Source organism: Lagenorhynchus albirostris, chromosome X (assembly GCF_949774975.1).
Source record: "Lagenorhynchus albirostris chromosome X, mLagAlb1.1, whole genome shotgun sequence".
In the NCBI taxonomy this organism is placed as follows: Eukaryota; Metazoa; Chordata; class Mammalia; order Artiodactyla; family Delphinidae; genus Lagenorhynchus; species Lagenorhynchus albirostris.
The window spans coordinates 43,481,906-43,498,625 of NC_083116.1; positions in this window are offsets into that span (position 1 = coordinate 43,481,906).

Genomic DNA, 16,720 nt, shown 5'->3' on the forward strand with positions numbered 1-16,720 from the left:
ACCCATGAGGAGAATCAACACTGAAATCACATAAGGGTCACTGCATCCTTTACTCTGTATCTGAGAGTGAGATCGTGTCAGAAGGTAGTAGCCCCTTAGTAGTATGCAAAAGAACAGACATGAGGATTATAAAATGCCTCAGTTTCCCAAGGTGGCAAACTTTCCCCACTCAACGGCATCATTTCCTGTTTAGATGTTGGTTTTCCAGGACTCGGAGTGAAGCTTGAACTACACTTGCTTGGAATAGAGTCTGTTTTGGGTAGGCACTAACATCCATTTTGCTCCCTGTGAGCATTTCCAGTTATGCAGGTCTAGAGATCAAGAGAGGGAAGGCGTGGGATGCAAATGTGGAATTGGACTGACAGTGCCTAGTACACAGTAGACTATACACATTAATAAATAAAAGAGATGTAAATGCAGTTGTAGATATAGGAAACAAAACTAAGTATACATCCTCTCAGTCTTTTAAATACATATGAATTTTACAAAGAGGGTTGGAACTACGCTGTACTTTTTTTTTTTTAATTTTGGCTGCGCTGGGTCTTCATTGTGGTGCATGGGCTCTTTGTTGCAGGCTTCTCTCTAGCAGCAGCGCGTGGGTTTAGTTGCTCTGTGGCATGTGGGATCTTAGTTCCCCCGACCAGGGATTGAACCCGCGTCCCTCGCATTGGAAGGCAGATTCTTAACCACTGGACTACCAGGAAAGTTCCTGTACTTATTTAGTTATCTACTTTTCAGAAACTATTTTGTTTCTATTTCTAAAAATTATGCCTTTTGGGGGGAAAAATAATCCATAGAAAATGGAGAAAGATGCCACCTGGCGATATGCATCAGAATCACCAGCCCCCTAAGGGGCTTGGCAAAGGGTTAGGTAATGGAAGGGGGATTGGGGGGGTGAATGAATTCCATCGTATAGGCCAAAGCTTTCTGGAACTTTCCACATACTGGTGGTGATCCCTCTATATTTGTGCCCATCCTGGGATTTTCAAGCCCTAAAGCTAGAAGTTCCATCCCATGTGAGCTAAATGGAAAGCTGCATGAGTTGGTATATGAGTAATTGGTATGAAGTTTGAGACATAGAAATACACACATACAGAGAAACTGTCAAATAAATCATTATGATCTGCTTCTTTTACTCATAAAACAGTATGCTATGAACATGTTTCCAAAGCAATGAATATATGAGCATGATATTTATAACCAGATCATAATTATTATAAGTTTTTAACATTTTATACAATAAATGCTCCATATTTAAAACACTACAGAAATGCAAATTTATAAAATGAAAATATCCTCTCTCTCCCATCAACCCACACACATTGAATTATTATCAAAGAAATCTTTTTAATGTGTTATTTTCACACAACAGTATATGAACATGTTTCTAAATCAATAAATGGATCTTTGCATTGTCGTTTTGTGGCTTGCCTTGAAGGTTTTCCTATTTTACAAAACTTTATCTCAATAACTTTTTCAAATTACCAGTTAATACTTTTTGTTTTTTAACAAGCTTTAAACAATATTGAAATGTATATTAAGAAACTGAAATCATTCTATCTCTCCCTCTGCCTCCATCTTCTGCTCATCATAATACAGGTATCTTTTAATTTATTGGTGCCTACTCTCCAGATTTTTCTCTGTATGTAATGCACTAACTTATATTTAATGACACACACATACACACATTGATGTGTATTCTTTTGCAGAAATAGGATCATATTCTGCATACTTTATGACTTCCTTATTTCATTTAATAAAATTCATTTTCATTTCATTTGTTTATTTGACATGGAATGTTTCCAAGTATTTATTGGGAATTTATTGCTTTTTATGCACATTATCACTTGATATCATTGACCTATCTTTATTGTTTGAGTATTTTGCACGTCAAGGTTATAAACCTTATGTCTGAATATAAGTGGTAAATAATTTTCCCAACTTTTCACACACATTTTGATTTTTAATTTTTGTTATTCACATGGTAGTTTATATTTTATAGTGATTTTCATTATTTAAAGAGTGCTTCACTCCATTGTTTGAAAAAGTATAACTGAATAGTAATGCTTTGAGGTAATCCGAATGTTAGCTCACAGGACGGGGGGGAAAAACTTAGTCTTTTTGTCATTTTGGGTTTTGAGTCCTGGAGCAGTAATTTATACGGTTGTTTCCCTAGGTCAAGTTGCTTAACTTTTTACTTCTGTTCCCTTATCTGAGTAATAGGGATAATTATTTGTCTTAAATAGAGTTAGCATTAAATGAGATAAAATGTAAAACCCCTTTCATATAGTAGTTGTGTACATGTTAATATCCTACCATTCAGGTTCTCTTTCCAAAGGGCAACAGCTTGTGCTGCTTTCTGGGTCCAGTTCAGCACCTCAAGAATCAGCTAGTCATTGTGGCCCCCACACCCAGTCCTCTTGGCCCACAGAGTAGGATTTCATCCCTACCATCATCTTCATGTCCAATGGGGAGCATGACACAGCCCAGATTCTACATCAGGCGAGGTTTCCACTATAAGTCTTTTAAGCCCTGGAATTCTGTCATCTAAAACAGGAGGCTGCTGCTTGATCTGTGTAGTGGGCAAAGTGTAGACATTTGACCCTGGAAAATTTACATACCTCTGAATCTGAGGTTGGCCATCTGTAAAATGGGACTAAGGGTGCATATTTCCAGACTTGTAAGAAGAAAAGGAAAAAAAACCTCAAAGAATGTCTGGCATGTAGCGGGATTTTGAGACATATTACTCCTGGCCCATCCTGCCTCCTCTGTCCCATAAGATAGAAGATTTGAACCAGCATCTGGAATTGTATCAGCAAGAAGTGAACTTTGGTCCCATCTCATCATTTCTTTTTTTTCCACATGCTTTCCTGTCTCCTTATTTTCCTTCTAGTTTGATATGAGTGAAGCAATTTCTTATTGAGCCCCAGGAAGAAGAAATAGTGCAGAAGAGAAGGAATAATAATGGGTCAGCTAGACAGAAGATGAGAATCATCAAACATGTGTCCCAGTAGCCAGACCTATCAACAGAGCACAGGACCTTGGGTGAGTCTCTTCCCTCGTGCTAGCCTCGGGCCTAATATAGAAGGGCACTAAATATAGAAACAGTGGTTAGGGGCATGGGCTTTGGAGTCAGATGGACTGGGATTTGACATTGGGACTCATTACTTGCTGGTTGCATGATCTTCAGCAAGCAGTTTATCTATTATGTGCTCTATGATCATTGGTATCTTTTATTATTGCTTATTATTATTATTATTGCTTATTATTGTTGTTATTATTATTATTATTCCTACCACCCATCCAAAGGGTGAATGATAGGAGTGAAGATTATACTGCCTGGCATTACAGTGTTCCACCGAACTATGATTTTATAACTGTTGGATAGAGTGATTGACACACAGATAAAAGGAGGTCTATAGACAGCTCATGAGCAGACCCAGACATGTAACATTATTTAATATGTTACAGGTATGGCATTTCCAATCATATATCTTGTTCAAGAGTTGGGACTGGGTTAACTGGTAAAGGCTTCATTACAAATCATAGTTACATCTCATCTTATACCTTGTCATTTAATCAGAAAACTTTCTCTACACGCTAGTACTCAAGGCAAGAATTAAGATAAAAGCAAAACCAAAATAACAACAAGAAAAAAGGATACTGAATTGTATATAGAGTAAGATAATAGTTATAGGAAATGTGTATGTAATACATGTATATTACGTTTACATATTTACATGCAGAGGAAAATAATGGAACGAAATAGCATAGTGTAAATTTCAATGATGATGGGATTGCTGGGTATTGATATTTTTTAACACCGCATTTTACTCAAAATATTAAACATTTGCTAAATGGAGTATGTATTACATTTATGATATTAAAAAAACCTGAATCCCCTAAAAGTGCTACTACTTATGAAGGATTTCAGATGAAGAGCATAGAGCTATAAAATCAATCCAGCTTAAGAGAAAACTTTACTCCTCCCTGATTGTATCCCCTTCCTCTCCCCTAGAGATAATTACTCTCCAGAAAGGGATGATTATTCCCATGCATCACTATATCCTTTTATTCCATATGAGAACTTTCCTAAACAAATTATAATATTTTTCTGCATGTTGGCACTATACACACACACACAGAGTAAGTGTTCTTATCCTCTAGCTTGCTAATTTATTTAATATATAACGTGTGCACACACACACTCACATATACACACATATGTATATGTGTATATATATATTTATATGTGTGTATATGTGTTTATATGTCTATCTCCTGGTCCTTACACTCAAAGGAGTGACATGAGGAGTTCAAGGGTAAAATTTCATCAAGATCCCAGCACAGTATTTGGCACATCGTCCACAACACCAATGTTTGCTTCCTTCCTATCCTAATTTCCAATCTTTAACAGGGTTGTTGTTTATTAACCTCAATAACATTACTATATTTGAGTGAGCATTTGGGGATGTAAGAAAAGGAAGGGAACCACACACCTAACTATATTACGTAGGAATTTCAGTGCCATCTCTGTGGTATGCAGTGTAATGGAGTTGGGCTGGGGAAAAATCCTCATTCTTTCCAGTGAATAATAGTGCTTTTCCCATCCTCTGTTGGTGACCTGAGGGTTCGGGACCTACTTGGAGTTCTAGGAAGAGGTGACTGGGGGTTGGCAGGGAGGGACACTGGAACAAGAATCAGGATCTCTTTCTGGGTCCCAGAGCCTGAGCCACCCAGGGTGAGTTCCTTTCCCTGCTGTGTGTTATGAAGCATGTGTCACTATTCATACCTTTACTGACTCAGGGGCTACAGAGGTCATGTTTATGATTTCACACATTCTTGTTCCTTGTGGTGTTATGGTCACCTCTGTAGAACCCTCTTAATTTATAAAGAGGAGAAAGTTTTCAGAGACTCCTCAAAGAGGAGCTGGGCCTGGGACAGTGGGCTGGACTTGTGGGGGCTGTATGGGAGAAAGTAGGGGGGAAGTCCACCCTGACTGAAGTGAAGAGTGGGGGCTCCCGGGTGAGCAGACAGAGCTCGGAGGTAACTGATGGGACACTCCAGGGGTCTGAGGCTGTCCGGGTGTAGGACTGATTGGGGAAGGAACACATTCGCTTCCATGGGACACTACATAGCCCCTTTACACTGAAATGGGACAACGATGGTAAGGAGGAAAGTGCCCTGCTGGTGTGTCGCTGGTCCATGGGGGCAGAGAAGAACTGGGAGCACAGACAGTAGGGAAGCTGAGTTGATGCTCAGTTCCCTAAACCTCCATTAAAGTAGGAAGCAGACATCAAGGGGAAGGATTCACGACTAATGGATCCCCCACACTATCTGGAAACCATACACCCTCTTTAGTTTCTCTCTGATCCCAGGTCCCATGGACTCCATCTGCCAGCGAGGTTCTACCTGCCTCCTGGAGTCACATTCTTAACCAGAACACTCGGTCCACCTGTTGTCTCTCCCCACACCCTCCTTTGTTTCATCTCTGCGTCATCCCTGAGGTCACTCAGGCTTTTCTCCTCCTTTGTTGCTTTTCTCCTTTCATCCTCTCAGTGAGGTGCATCACAACACAGCACTGCTCAGACAAGTTTAGGCTTTTTTAAAAAAACATATTTTTCTTGTGCACTTATCATTTTTGCAGAGTTAAGATCTGACCCTTGCCCCAAACAGATCTTTTTTGACAAAACCCCTCCTCCCTTCTGCTTGGGTAACTCTGTGCTGTTGTAGATGCATGGGCTCAGTATACTTAACTTAAATGTGTTATTATCCATACTTCCTGACCTTTTTCAACTCTGTTCAGTAGAGTCTTTGCACAGGATTTCTCCTGGGATATAATGGTTTGTTTCTGGATTTCACCTATGTCATCTGCACACGTTCTTTCATAGACAGTTGGCCCTATCACTGGATCTTTTTTGGAGGGCTTCAGTAGTTTACCATGTGGGCCCACAATGCCTCTTTCCTTGTCTCTAAATTCATCTCTCTGCCAACTTACTGAAGGTAGGGATTAATGAAGATGCAGGGTACAATTCTTGGGCTGCCCTGAGTCCCTTGACGTTGGAATAGAAGCATTTAATAACCAGGGAGTGGATATTACAGAATGCAGTTGGTGGTGTTAGAACAGATTTGAAACATCTGAAAAGCACTGCATTCTGATAGAGATATTTTCTAAGGGCAGAGGAAAGAGAATGATACCAAAGTAAGTGAGTGTTCATGGAGATGATGTAGAGATTTTAATTATCAAATAGGTAGCTCAAACAGTGGTGAGTATCTGCATGCCCAACTCTCCATTGTGTGATCAATAAAGTTCCATTATTATCCACATTTTGTAGTAGAATAGTCTTCAGTATTTTCTGTACATTCATTGAGAACCACGTAACATAGTGTAATACTTTTTGATTCAACCATTCAACAGAATTTTAGAAATTTCAAGAGGAAAAGGAAAAGCTACTATGTTTATATTTTTGCTCTTTCCAATTTTCTTTCTTCCTAACTGACATTCTAAGAGCACCTCTATTATCAATTCCTTTCTGTCTTAAGAACTTCCTTTAGTGATTCTTTTACTTTACATTCTGCTGGTGATAAATTCTCTTCATTTTCCTTCATCCGACAATGTCTTTGCATACCCCACCTTTCCCGAAGGATAACATAACCACCAGATATAGAATTTTAGGTTAACAGTTTTCTTTCAGCACTTGAAAAAGGTTGTGCCACTTCCTTCTATACTCCATGGTTTCTGATGAGAAAAATGCTGTTATTTGAATTGTTTTTTTCCTATAGATAACACATCATTTCTCTCTCCCTGCTTTCAAATTTTTTTCCGATTTTTTTTGGGAGTTTGTCTTTAATATTTTCCTAAGTTTGATCATGATGTGTGTTTCATGGATTTCTTTGGAACAATAATTCTTGGGGTTTGCTCAGCTTCTTGAACCTCTAGGTTTATGTCTTTTGCTCAACTTGAAATTTGTTAGCCATAATTTCTTCAAACACTTTTTCTCCTCTCCTTCCAAGAAAAAATGACATGAATATCACATCTTTTGTTTATGGTCCCATAGGTAGGTCCCCGAGGCATTGTTCTATATTTTTTTAGTCCATTTTTCTCGGTCGTTAAAGTTGGGTTGTTGCTGTTGTTCTGCCTTCACGTTAACTTTCCTCTTTCCTCTCCATTCTTCAGTTACATCCATCCATTGAATTTCTGTTTCAGTATGTTTCAGTTCTAAAATTTCCATGCTTTGTGACCACCTAGAGGGGTGGGATAGGGAGGGTGGGAGGGAGGGAGATGCAAGAGGGAAGAGATATGGGGATATATGTATATGTATAACTGATTCACTTTGTTATAAAGCAGAAACTAACACACCATTGTAGAACAATTATACTCCAATAAAGATGGTAAAAAATAAATAAATTAATTAAATAAAATAAAATTTCCATTTGGTTCTTCTGTGTATCTTCCATTTCTTTGCTGAGACTTTCTACTTTTTTCATTTATTTCAAGCATGTTTGTATTTTCTCATTGCAATATTTTTTGAAACATTTTTATGATGACTACTTTAAAATTTACGTTAGAAAATTCCAATATCTATTATTATCTTGGTGGTGTTGTTTGTCGTGGTGGTGGTGTTTGTTGATTATATTTTTTCACTCAATTAACATTTTTTGGATAGAAGAGTTTTGATTATATCCAGGACATTTTGGGTATTATGTTATGAGACTGTGTCTTATTTAAGTCATCTGTTTTAGCAAGGCTTCAGTGACACCATGCCAGTGGGGGAAAGGGATCACAGTCTCATAGCAACCAGGTGAGGATGAAAGTCTAGGTTCACCACTCAGTCTTCTCTGACTCAGGAGTTGGAGGGTAGAGAGGGAGAGGAAGTGGTGCCTGCCTCATTAGTGCTTGGTAGAGGTGGAATTTCAGGCTCCCCACCAGGCCTCCACCTACACTACCCTGGCTGGGAGAGGGAGCACACCTCCTTACTGTTCCCTATGTGGCCTCCACTGACACCATCCCAGGGGGAGGGGGTGTTCATTACTGCCAGGTGGGGATAAAAGTCCAGGTTCCCCACTCAGGCTCTACTAACATGGGGGATGGGCCAGGCATGGGGATGGAAGGGAAGTGGAGCCCTGTTACTACTGCTTGGTGGAAGAAGGATTTCACTCCCCACCAGGTCTCCACCGACACCACCCAGGTAGGAGTGGGAAGGCACTTCTTGCCTGCCTTCCTTGTGGCATGCCCTGACACTGTGGAAGGGAGGAGGGCTCCTCATCACTGGATGGTCGTGAAAGTTCCACTGTTTCATTTGGCTTCGGGTGGCACCAGCCCAGAGAGGGGAAGGGTGCCTTCCCTTCTATGAGAGAGGAGGGAAGCGGAGCCTAATTTTCACTGGATGTGGGTGGAAGTCAGACTCCTTGCATGGTCTCCACTGACACCATGGGTGGGGTGTGTGCTCATTTCCACCAGGTGGGGATGAAAGCCCTTTTTCCCCATGAGGTCTTCTCTGATACCACCCCAAAGAGTGGGGAGGGGTATTTGTTTATAATCAAGTGAGCATGGAATCCACATTTCCCACTCAGTCTTTGCTGCCATGGTGAGGGTGCAGCTGTGTTTCACTCTGTGATGTTAGGGCAGTTGTTGTCTAAAAGCTTTGTTTCTTGCTACGTTCCCCCTTTTTCTGGTCCTGTGTCTAAATACAGCAGGCTTTTCTTAGAGCTCTTTTTGTCTTTTCCTTTTGGTGTTTTAGGGTCTCCTGCTTCTCCAGCACCCCATCTGGTGTGTATGAGGTAAAAATAAAGCCAAGGGAATTCACTGCCTTATTACTTGGATCTCAAAGTCCCCAGCCAGTCTGCCTTTTTTCTTTCCACTTTTCAGAGGCATCTTATATTTGTTTTACCTGTAATATCCAGGATTTTTAGCGTACCTAGCCAAAGTAATAGGGAGAAGTATGTCTATTAAATCTTGTCCCCCAAACAAAAGTCCTTTCCTTTTATTTTTTAATATAAGTAAAAGTGTATATACAGTTGACCCTTGAACAATACAGATTTGTCCACTTATACATGGATTTTTTTTCAGTAGTAAATACTGCAATACTATTTGATCCAAAGTTGGTTGAACCACAGATACGGAACCACAGATACAGAGGACCCATGGATATGGAGGAACTGAGTATATGGAGGGCCAACTATGCATTATGTGCAGGTTTTCAACTGTGTGGAGGGTCAGTGCCCCTAGTCCCTGTGTTGTTCAAAGGTCAACTGTATTTGAATTCCCCCAATTCTTAGATTAAAAAAATACCATGCTATATACCTTTGTGTACATGGACTTTTTGTCTTAGCAGTATATCCTGGAGGTCCCACCGTAGCTTTATGTGGAGCTATTCATAATTCTTCTTTGAGCTTACTTAGTATATACTGTGGGTTGTGTGATAGTTCATCCAGCACAGAATTGATGGATATTTAAGTTGCTTCCATTTTTTCTTATACAAATAGTGCCTCAATGAATGTCTGTATTTATATCTGTCATCTTTTTGTGTCATTACCCATATATCTTTAGTATATAGATATAATGTTTCTGGAAATGGGATTTCTTAGTCAAAGCATAAGAACATATAATTTTGCTAGGTATAATCAAATTCCCTTTTATAGTGGTTGCATTACTTTCCTATAGCTACCGTAATAAATAACTACAAACCTGGTATCTATAAAAAACAGAAATTAATTCACTCACTGGTTTAGAGGTCAGAAGTCCAAAATTAGTTTCACTGGGACAAACTCAAGGTGTCAGCAGCATGACGCTCCTTCTGGAGGCTCTAGAGGAGAATCTGTTCCTTGCCTCTTCAAGCTTCTCTTGGCTTCTCTTGGCTGACATTCCTTGGCTTGTGCCTGCGTCACTCCAGCCTTTGCATCCCTGGTCACATTGCCTTCTCCTTTTGTGTCTGTGTCAATTCTCCCTCTGCCTCTCTGTTGTAAGGACACTTACGATTGCCTCTAGAGCCTGGATAATCTCTCCATTTCAAAATCCTTAACTTCATCACATTTGCAAAGATGCCTTTTCCAAATACAGTAAGATTTATAGGTTCCAGAGATTAGGATCTGATATCTTTGGAAACAAATATTAAACCTACTACAGTAATCATAACCTTTTGCATCGCCATGAGCAGTATGTGAAAGGACATGTTTTTTTTTACATCCTCATCAAATGAGTGTGTTGATAATCTTTTGGATTTGCCAATCTAATAGTTTAGAAATGGTATATCTTACTGTAGTTTTAATTGCATCTCCCTTACTAAAAGCAAGTTTGAGCATCTTTTACATATGTTTAAAGACAATTTGCATTTTTTCCATTAATTGTTTATTTCTTCCATGTCTCTGATAGGGTTGTTGTTTATTAATGACTATATTTTAATGACTCTGATAAGCTTCTATATAGAAGGAATATCAACAGTTTGTTAGATATTAGTTACACATATTTTTCTTGTGTCTTTTTAATTGTCTAGCATGTTTTATGCCATGCCAAATTGTTATTGTTTTTTTTATGTAGTCGAATTTACTAATCATTTTTCCTTAATGTGCTTGAATTTTGAGTCGTAGTTAGGAAAGTTCTTCTTCCCATATAAGAGACTTTAACATGAATATCTCATAGAGATCAGTTGAATTTGAAGCAGAAGGAAATGAAGTATATGCATATTTATATGATGGGTAAGCTTTGCTGGCATTCTTATAGGATGAGATACTTGAGGATGTTGAGGAAGAGGAAGTAATCATCCTTTCAATACTTATTTTTAAACAATAAGGGGAGTTTTCTCATTTAACAAGAAATCTGGCAGAAAGCGAATTCCATGATTGGTTTAATTTAGCTGTTCCAACAGTGTCATCAAGGACTCAGGTTCTTTCCATCTTCAGTGTGTGTTGGTTTGTCTGGCTCTCGTGATCTCAAGATGGCTGCCATAGTTCCAAGCTTCACACCCAATTAACAACATTCAGAGACAGAAAAAGAGTGTCAGCATGCTTCTCTTTCCCACCCCCCTCTTTTGTTATTTGTGGCAAAATATACATAACAAATTTATCATTTTAACCATACTTAAATGTACAGTTCAGTGGCATTTAGTGCATTCACATTGTTGTACAACCATTGCCACTTTCCATTTCCAGAACTTTTTTATCATCCCAAACTGAAACTCTGTACCCATTAAAAAATAACTCCCTGTTATCTGCTCCCCCAAGCCCTGGTAACCACTATTCTACTTTCTGTCTCTATGACTTTGACTATTATATATATTTCATATAAATGAAATAATAACAATATCTGTCCTTTAGTGTATGGAATATTTCACTTAGCATAACGTCTTCAAAGTTCACTCATGTTGTAGCATGTATCAGAATTTCATTCCATTTTAAGGCTGAATAATATTCCATCGTATGCATATACCACAAGTTGTTTCTCCATTCATCTGTCAATGAACATTTGAGTTGTTTCTGCCTTCTGACTATTGTGAATAGTCTGCTGAGAGCTTTGTTGTGCAAATATCTGTTTGAGTGTTGCTTTTAATTCTTTGGGGTATATACACAGAAGTGTAATTGCTGGATCATATGAAAATTCTTTGTTTAATTTTTGGGGGGAGCCATCATCCTGTTTTCTACAGCAGCTGCACCATTTTATATTCCCACCAGCAAGGCACAAAGTAATGATTTCTCGACATACTCACCAACACTTGCTAATTTCTGTTTTTTGTTATTAATTTTTAATTGAAGTGTAGTTGATTTAGGATATTTTAGTTTCAGGTGTACAACATAGTGATTCAATATTTTTATAGATTATACTCCATTTAAATTTACTACAAAACAATGGCTATATTCCCTGTGCTGTAGAATATTTATATCCTTGTTGCTTATCTCTTTTATAACATAGCAGTTTGTATCACTTAATCCCATATCTCTCTCTTGCTCCTCCTCTCTGCCCTCTCCCCATACTGGTAACCACCAGTTTGTTCTCTGTGAGTCTTTTTTGTTATATACATTTGTTTTACTTTTTAGATTCCACATATAAGTGATAACATAGGTTGTCTTTCTCGGTCTGACTTATTTCACCAAGTATAATACTCTCTAGGTCCATCACGTTGTTGCAAATGGAAGAATTTCATTCTTTTTTATGGCTGTGTAATATATATATATATATATATATATATATATATATTTCCCCCAAATATTCTTTGTCCATTTATCTGTTGATGGCCACTTAGGTTGTTTTCATATCTTGGCTATTGTATATAATGCTGCTATGAACATTGGGGTGCATGTATCTTTTCAGATTAGTGTTTTCATTTTCTTCAGATATATAAAAAAAAAGAATTGCTGGATCATACAGTGTTCTATTTTTAGTTTTTTAGGAACCTCCATACTGTTTTCCAAGGTGGACGCACCAATTTACATTCACACCAACAGTGTACAAGGGTTCCCTTTTCTCCAAATCTATGCTAACATTTGTTATTTGTAGACTTTTTGATGATAGCCATTCTGATAGGTGTGAGGTGATACCTAATTGTGGTTTTGAGTTGCATTTCTCTCATGATTAGTGACATTGAGCATCTTTTCATGCTCCTGTTAGCCATCTGTATGTCTTCTTTGCAAAAATGTCTATTCTGTTTATTTTTTTTATTAATAGCCATCCTAATGGGTGTAAAGTTGTTCTCATTGTGGTTTGGATTTGCATTTTCCTAATGATTAGTAATGTTGAGCATCTTTTCAAGTATTCATTGGCTATTTGTACATATTCTTTGGAGAAATGTCTATTCAAGTTCTTTGCCCAGTTTTTAATCAAATTGTTCATTTTGTTGTAGTTATAGAAATTCCTTTTATGTTCTGGATGTTAATCCCTTATCAGATATATTATTTGCAAATATTTTCTCCCATTCTTTGTGTTGCCTTTTCACTCTGTTGATGGTGTCCTTTGAGGCATGAAAGTTATTGATGAAGTTCAAGTTATTTATTTTATCTTTTGTTTCCTGTGCTTTTGGTATCATTTCTGAGAAGTTGTTGCCAAATCCAACATTATGAAGCTTCTCCCCTATGTTTTCTTCTGAGTTTTATAGTTTTAGTTCTTACATTTAGGTCTTTGATTTATTTTGAGTTAATTTTGTATATGGTGTAAGATAAATGCCCAACTTCATTCTTTTGCATGTGGATATCAGTTTTCTCAGTACCGTTTATTGAAAACACTGGCCTTTCCCCATTGAATGGTCTTGCACCCTTGTTGAAAATCATTTGACCATAGGGGTGAGTGTATATTTCTGGGTTGTCTCTTATATTCCATTGATCTATGTGTCTGTCTGTATGATAATAGCACACTGTTTTGATTATTATATTTTTGAAATAAATTTGATATGAGGAATTTGTGTCCTCCAAATTTGTTCTTTTTTTTCAAGATTGTTTTGGCTATTCTGCATCCCTTGAGATTCTATATTAATTTTAGGATACGTTTTTAAAATTTCTCCAACAACACAATTGAGATTTTGATAGAGATTACACTGAATCTGTAGATCACTTTGGGTAGTTTTGACAATTTAACAATACTAAATCTTCTAATCCGTGAACACAGGATATCTTTCAATTTATTTATGTTCTCTTTAATTTCCTTCAACAATGTTTTGTAGTTTTCAGTTTGCAAGTCTTTTGCCTCCTTGGTTAAGATTATTCCTAGAGTATTTTATTCTTCTTAGTGTAAGTGTAATTTTTCATAAATTCCTTTTTGGATTACTTATTTTTAATGTATGGAAATATAATTTATTTTTGCAGGTTGATATTGTATCCAATTTTTCTGAATTAACTTATTAGTTCTAATAATTTTTTTGTGTGTGGAATCCTTAGGGTTTTCTACACGTCAGATCATATCATCTCTGAACAGAGATAGTTGAACTTCTTCCTTTCCAATTTGGATACTTATTATTTCTTTTGCTTGCCTAATTGCTCTGGCTAGAGCTTCCAAAACTATGTTGCACAGTAGTGGTGAAAATGGGCATCCTTCTCCTATTCCTGATCTTAGTGGAAAAAACTTTTGTTTTCACCATTGAGTATGATGTTAGTTGTGGGTTTTCGTATATGGCATTTATTATGTTAAGGTGGTTTCCTTCTATTCCTAGTTTGTTGACTGTTTTTATCATGAAAGGGTACTGAATTTTATCAAATGCTTTTTAAACATGATTTTATTGTGTGTTTTTACCTTCATTCTGTTAATGTGGTATATTACATTGTTTAGTTTTTGAATGGTGCACCACACTTGTATTCCATGAATAAATCCCACTTTGTCATTGTGTATAATCCTTCTATATGCTTCTGAATTTGGTTTGCTAACATTTTTAGGATATCTGTATCAATATAAGGGATATTGGCCAAGTATTCTTTTCTTGTAGTGTATATGTCTGGTTTTGGTATCAGAATAATATCGGTCTTACAAAATGAGTTAAGAAGTGTTCCCTCTTCTTCAATACTTTGAGAATATTTGAAAATAGACCATTTTCTTATAGCAGTTTTAGGTTCCCAGAAAAATGGACAGAAAATTAAAGAGTTCCCATATGACCCCTTCTCCAGCACACAGCCTCCCTCACTATCAAAATTCCACACCATTGTGGCACATCGATGAACCCACATTGACACATCATTATCACCCAAAGTCCATAGCTTACATTACGGTTCACTCTTGGTGTTGTACAGTCTGTGGGTTTAGGCAAATATATGCTGAGATATGTCCACAATTGTAATATCATACAGAAAAATTTCACTGCCCTAAAACTGTTCTATGCCCAACCTATTAATTCCTCTCTTCCCCCAACCACTGGCGATCACTGATCTTTTTACTGTCTCCATATTCATGCCGTTGCCAGAATGCCATATAGTTGGAACCATACAATGTGTAGCCTTTTCTGATTGACTTCTTTAATTTAGTAATATGCATTTAAAGTTCATCCACGTCTTTTCAAGGCTTGATGGGTCATTTCTTTTTAGCAATGAATAATATTCCATTGTATAAATGTACCACAGTTTATTTATCCATTCACCTACTGAAGGACATCTTGATTGCTAACAGGTTTAGGCAATTATGGATAAAACTGCTATAAACATCCTTGTGCAGGTTTCTGTTTGGACATAAGTTTTCAACATATTTGGGTAAATCCTAAGGAGTGCAATTGCTAGATCATGAGGTAAGAGTATGTTTAGCTTTCTAAGAGACTGCCAAACTGTCTTCCAAGGTGGCCATACCATCTTGCACTTCCACCAGCAATGAATGAAAGATTTTCTGTTTATTCATGATTCAATTGGTAGGCTGTGTGTTTCTAGGAATTTGTTCATTTCATCCAGGTTATTCAGTTTGTTGGTGTATAATTGTCCATTGTATTCTCTTATAATCCTTTTCATTTCTGTAAAATCAGTAGTAATGTCCCCACTTTCATTTCTGATGTTAGTATTTGTGTAATCTCTTTTTATTTAGTCAGTGTAGCTAAAGATTTGTCAATTTTGTTGATATTTTCTAAGAACCATTTTGGTTTCATTGATTTTTTTCTTTTGTTTTTCTGCTTTCTGTTTTTATTTATCTCCACTTTAAACCACACATATTATTTCCTTCCTTTTGTTAGGTTTGGGTTTAGTTTGTTCTTCTTTTCCTAGTTCCTTAAGCTGTAAAGTTAGATTGTTAATTTGAGATCATCTCTTTCATGTAAGCATTGACAGTTATAAATTTCCATCTCAGCACTGCTTCGCTGTACCATAAGTTTTGGTTGTTGCATTTTCACTTATATTTGTCTCATGGTATTTTCTAAGTTCCCTTGTGTTTTTTTCTTTGCCCCATTGGTTGTTTAAGAGTATGTTGTTTAATTTCCACACAGTTGTGAATTTTTCAGTTTTCCTTCTGTTACTGATTTCTAGTTTCATTCTATTGTGATTTAAAAAGATAATTTGTATGATTTCAATCTTTCAAAATTTATTAAGACTAGTTTTGTAACTAACATGGCCTATTCTGGACAATATTCCATGTGCACTTGAGAACAATGTATATGTTGCTGTTGTTTGTTGGAGTGTTCTGTATATGTCTGTTAAGGCCAGTTGGTTTATAGTGTTGTCCTCCTCCCACCCACTTTTTGTTATTGATATCACCAATTACGTTTTTATACGTTGTGTAACTATTAAAATAGATTTATTATTTTTTGATGTATTTGTCTTTTAAATCCTGTACAAAATTAAAAGTGGATTTAGAAACCAAAAATTTTTAAATACTGATTTTTATATTTGTCCATATATTTACCTTACCAGAGATCTTTATAGTTTTATATAGCCACAAGTTATTGTTTAGTGTCCTTTCCTTTCAACTTGAAGGACTCCCATTAGTCTTTCTTGTAGGGCAGGTCTAGTGCTAATGAACTTCCTCAGCTTCTGTTTATCTGGGAATGCCTTGATTTCACCCTCATTTTTGAAGGATAGTTTTGACAGATATAGAATTCTCATTTGATAGATTCTTTCTTTAAGTACTTTAAATATATTATCCTACCACATCTGGCCTCTAAAGTTTCAGCTGACAAATCAGCTGATAATATTATTGAGGATCCCTTGTATGTGATAAGGTGATTTTCTCTTGCTACTTGCAAGATTCTCTCTGTCTTTTCCTATTGACAGTTCGATTTTAATATTTGTTGGTGTGGGACTGTTTGTGTTTGTCATAGCTGCAGTTTGTTGAGCC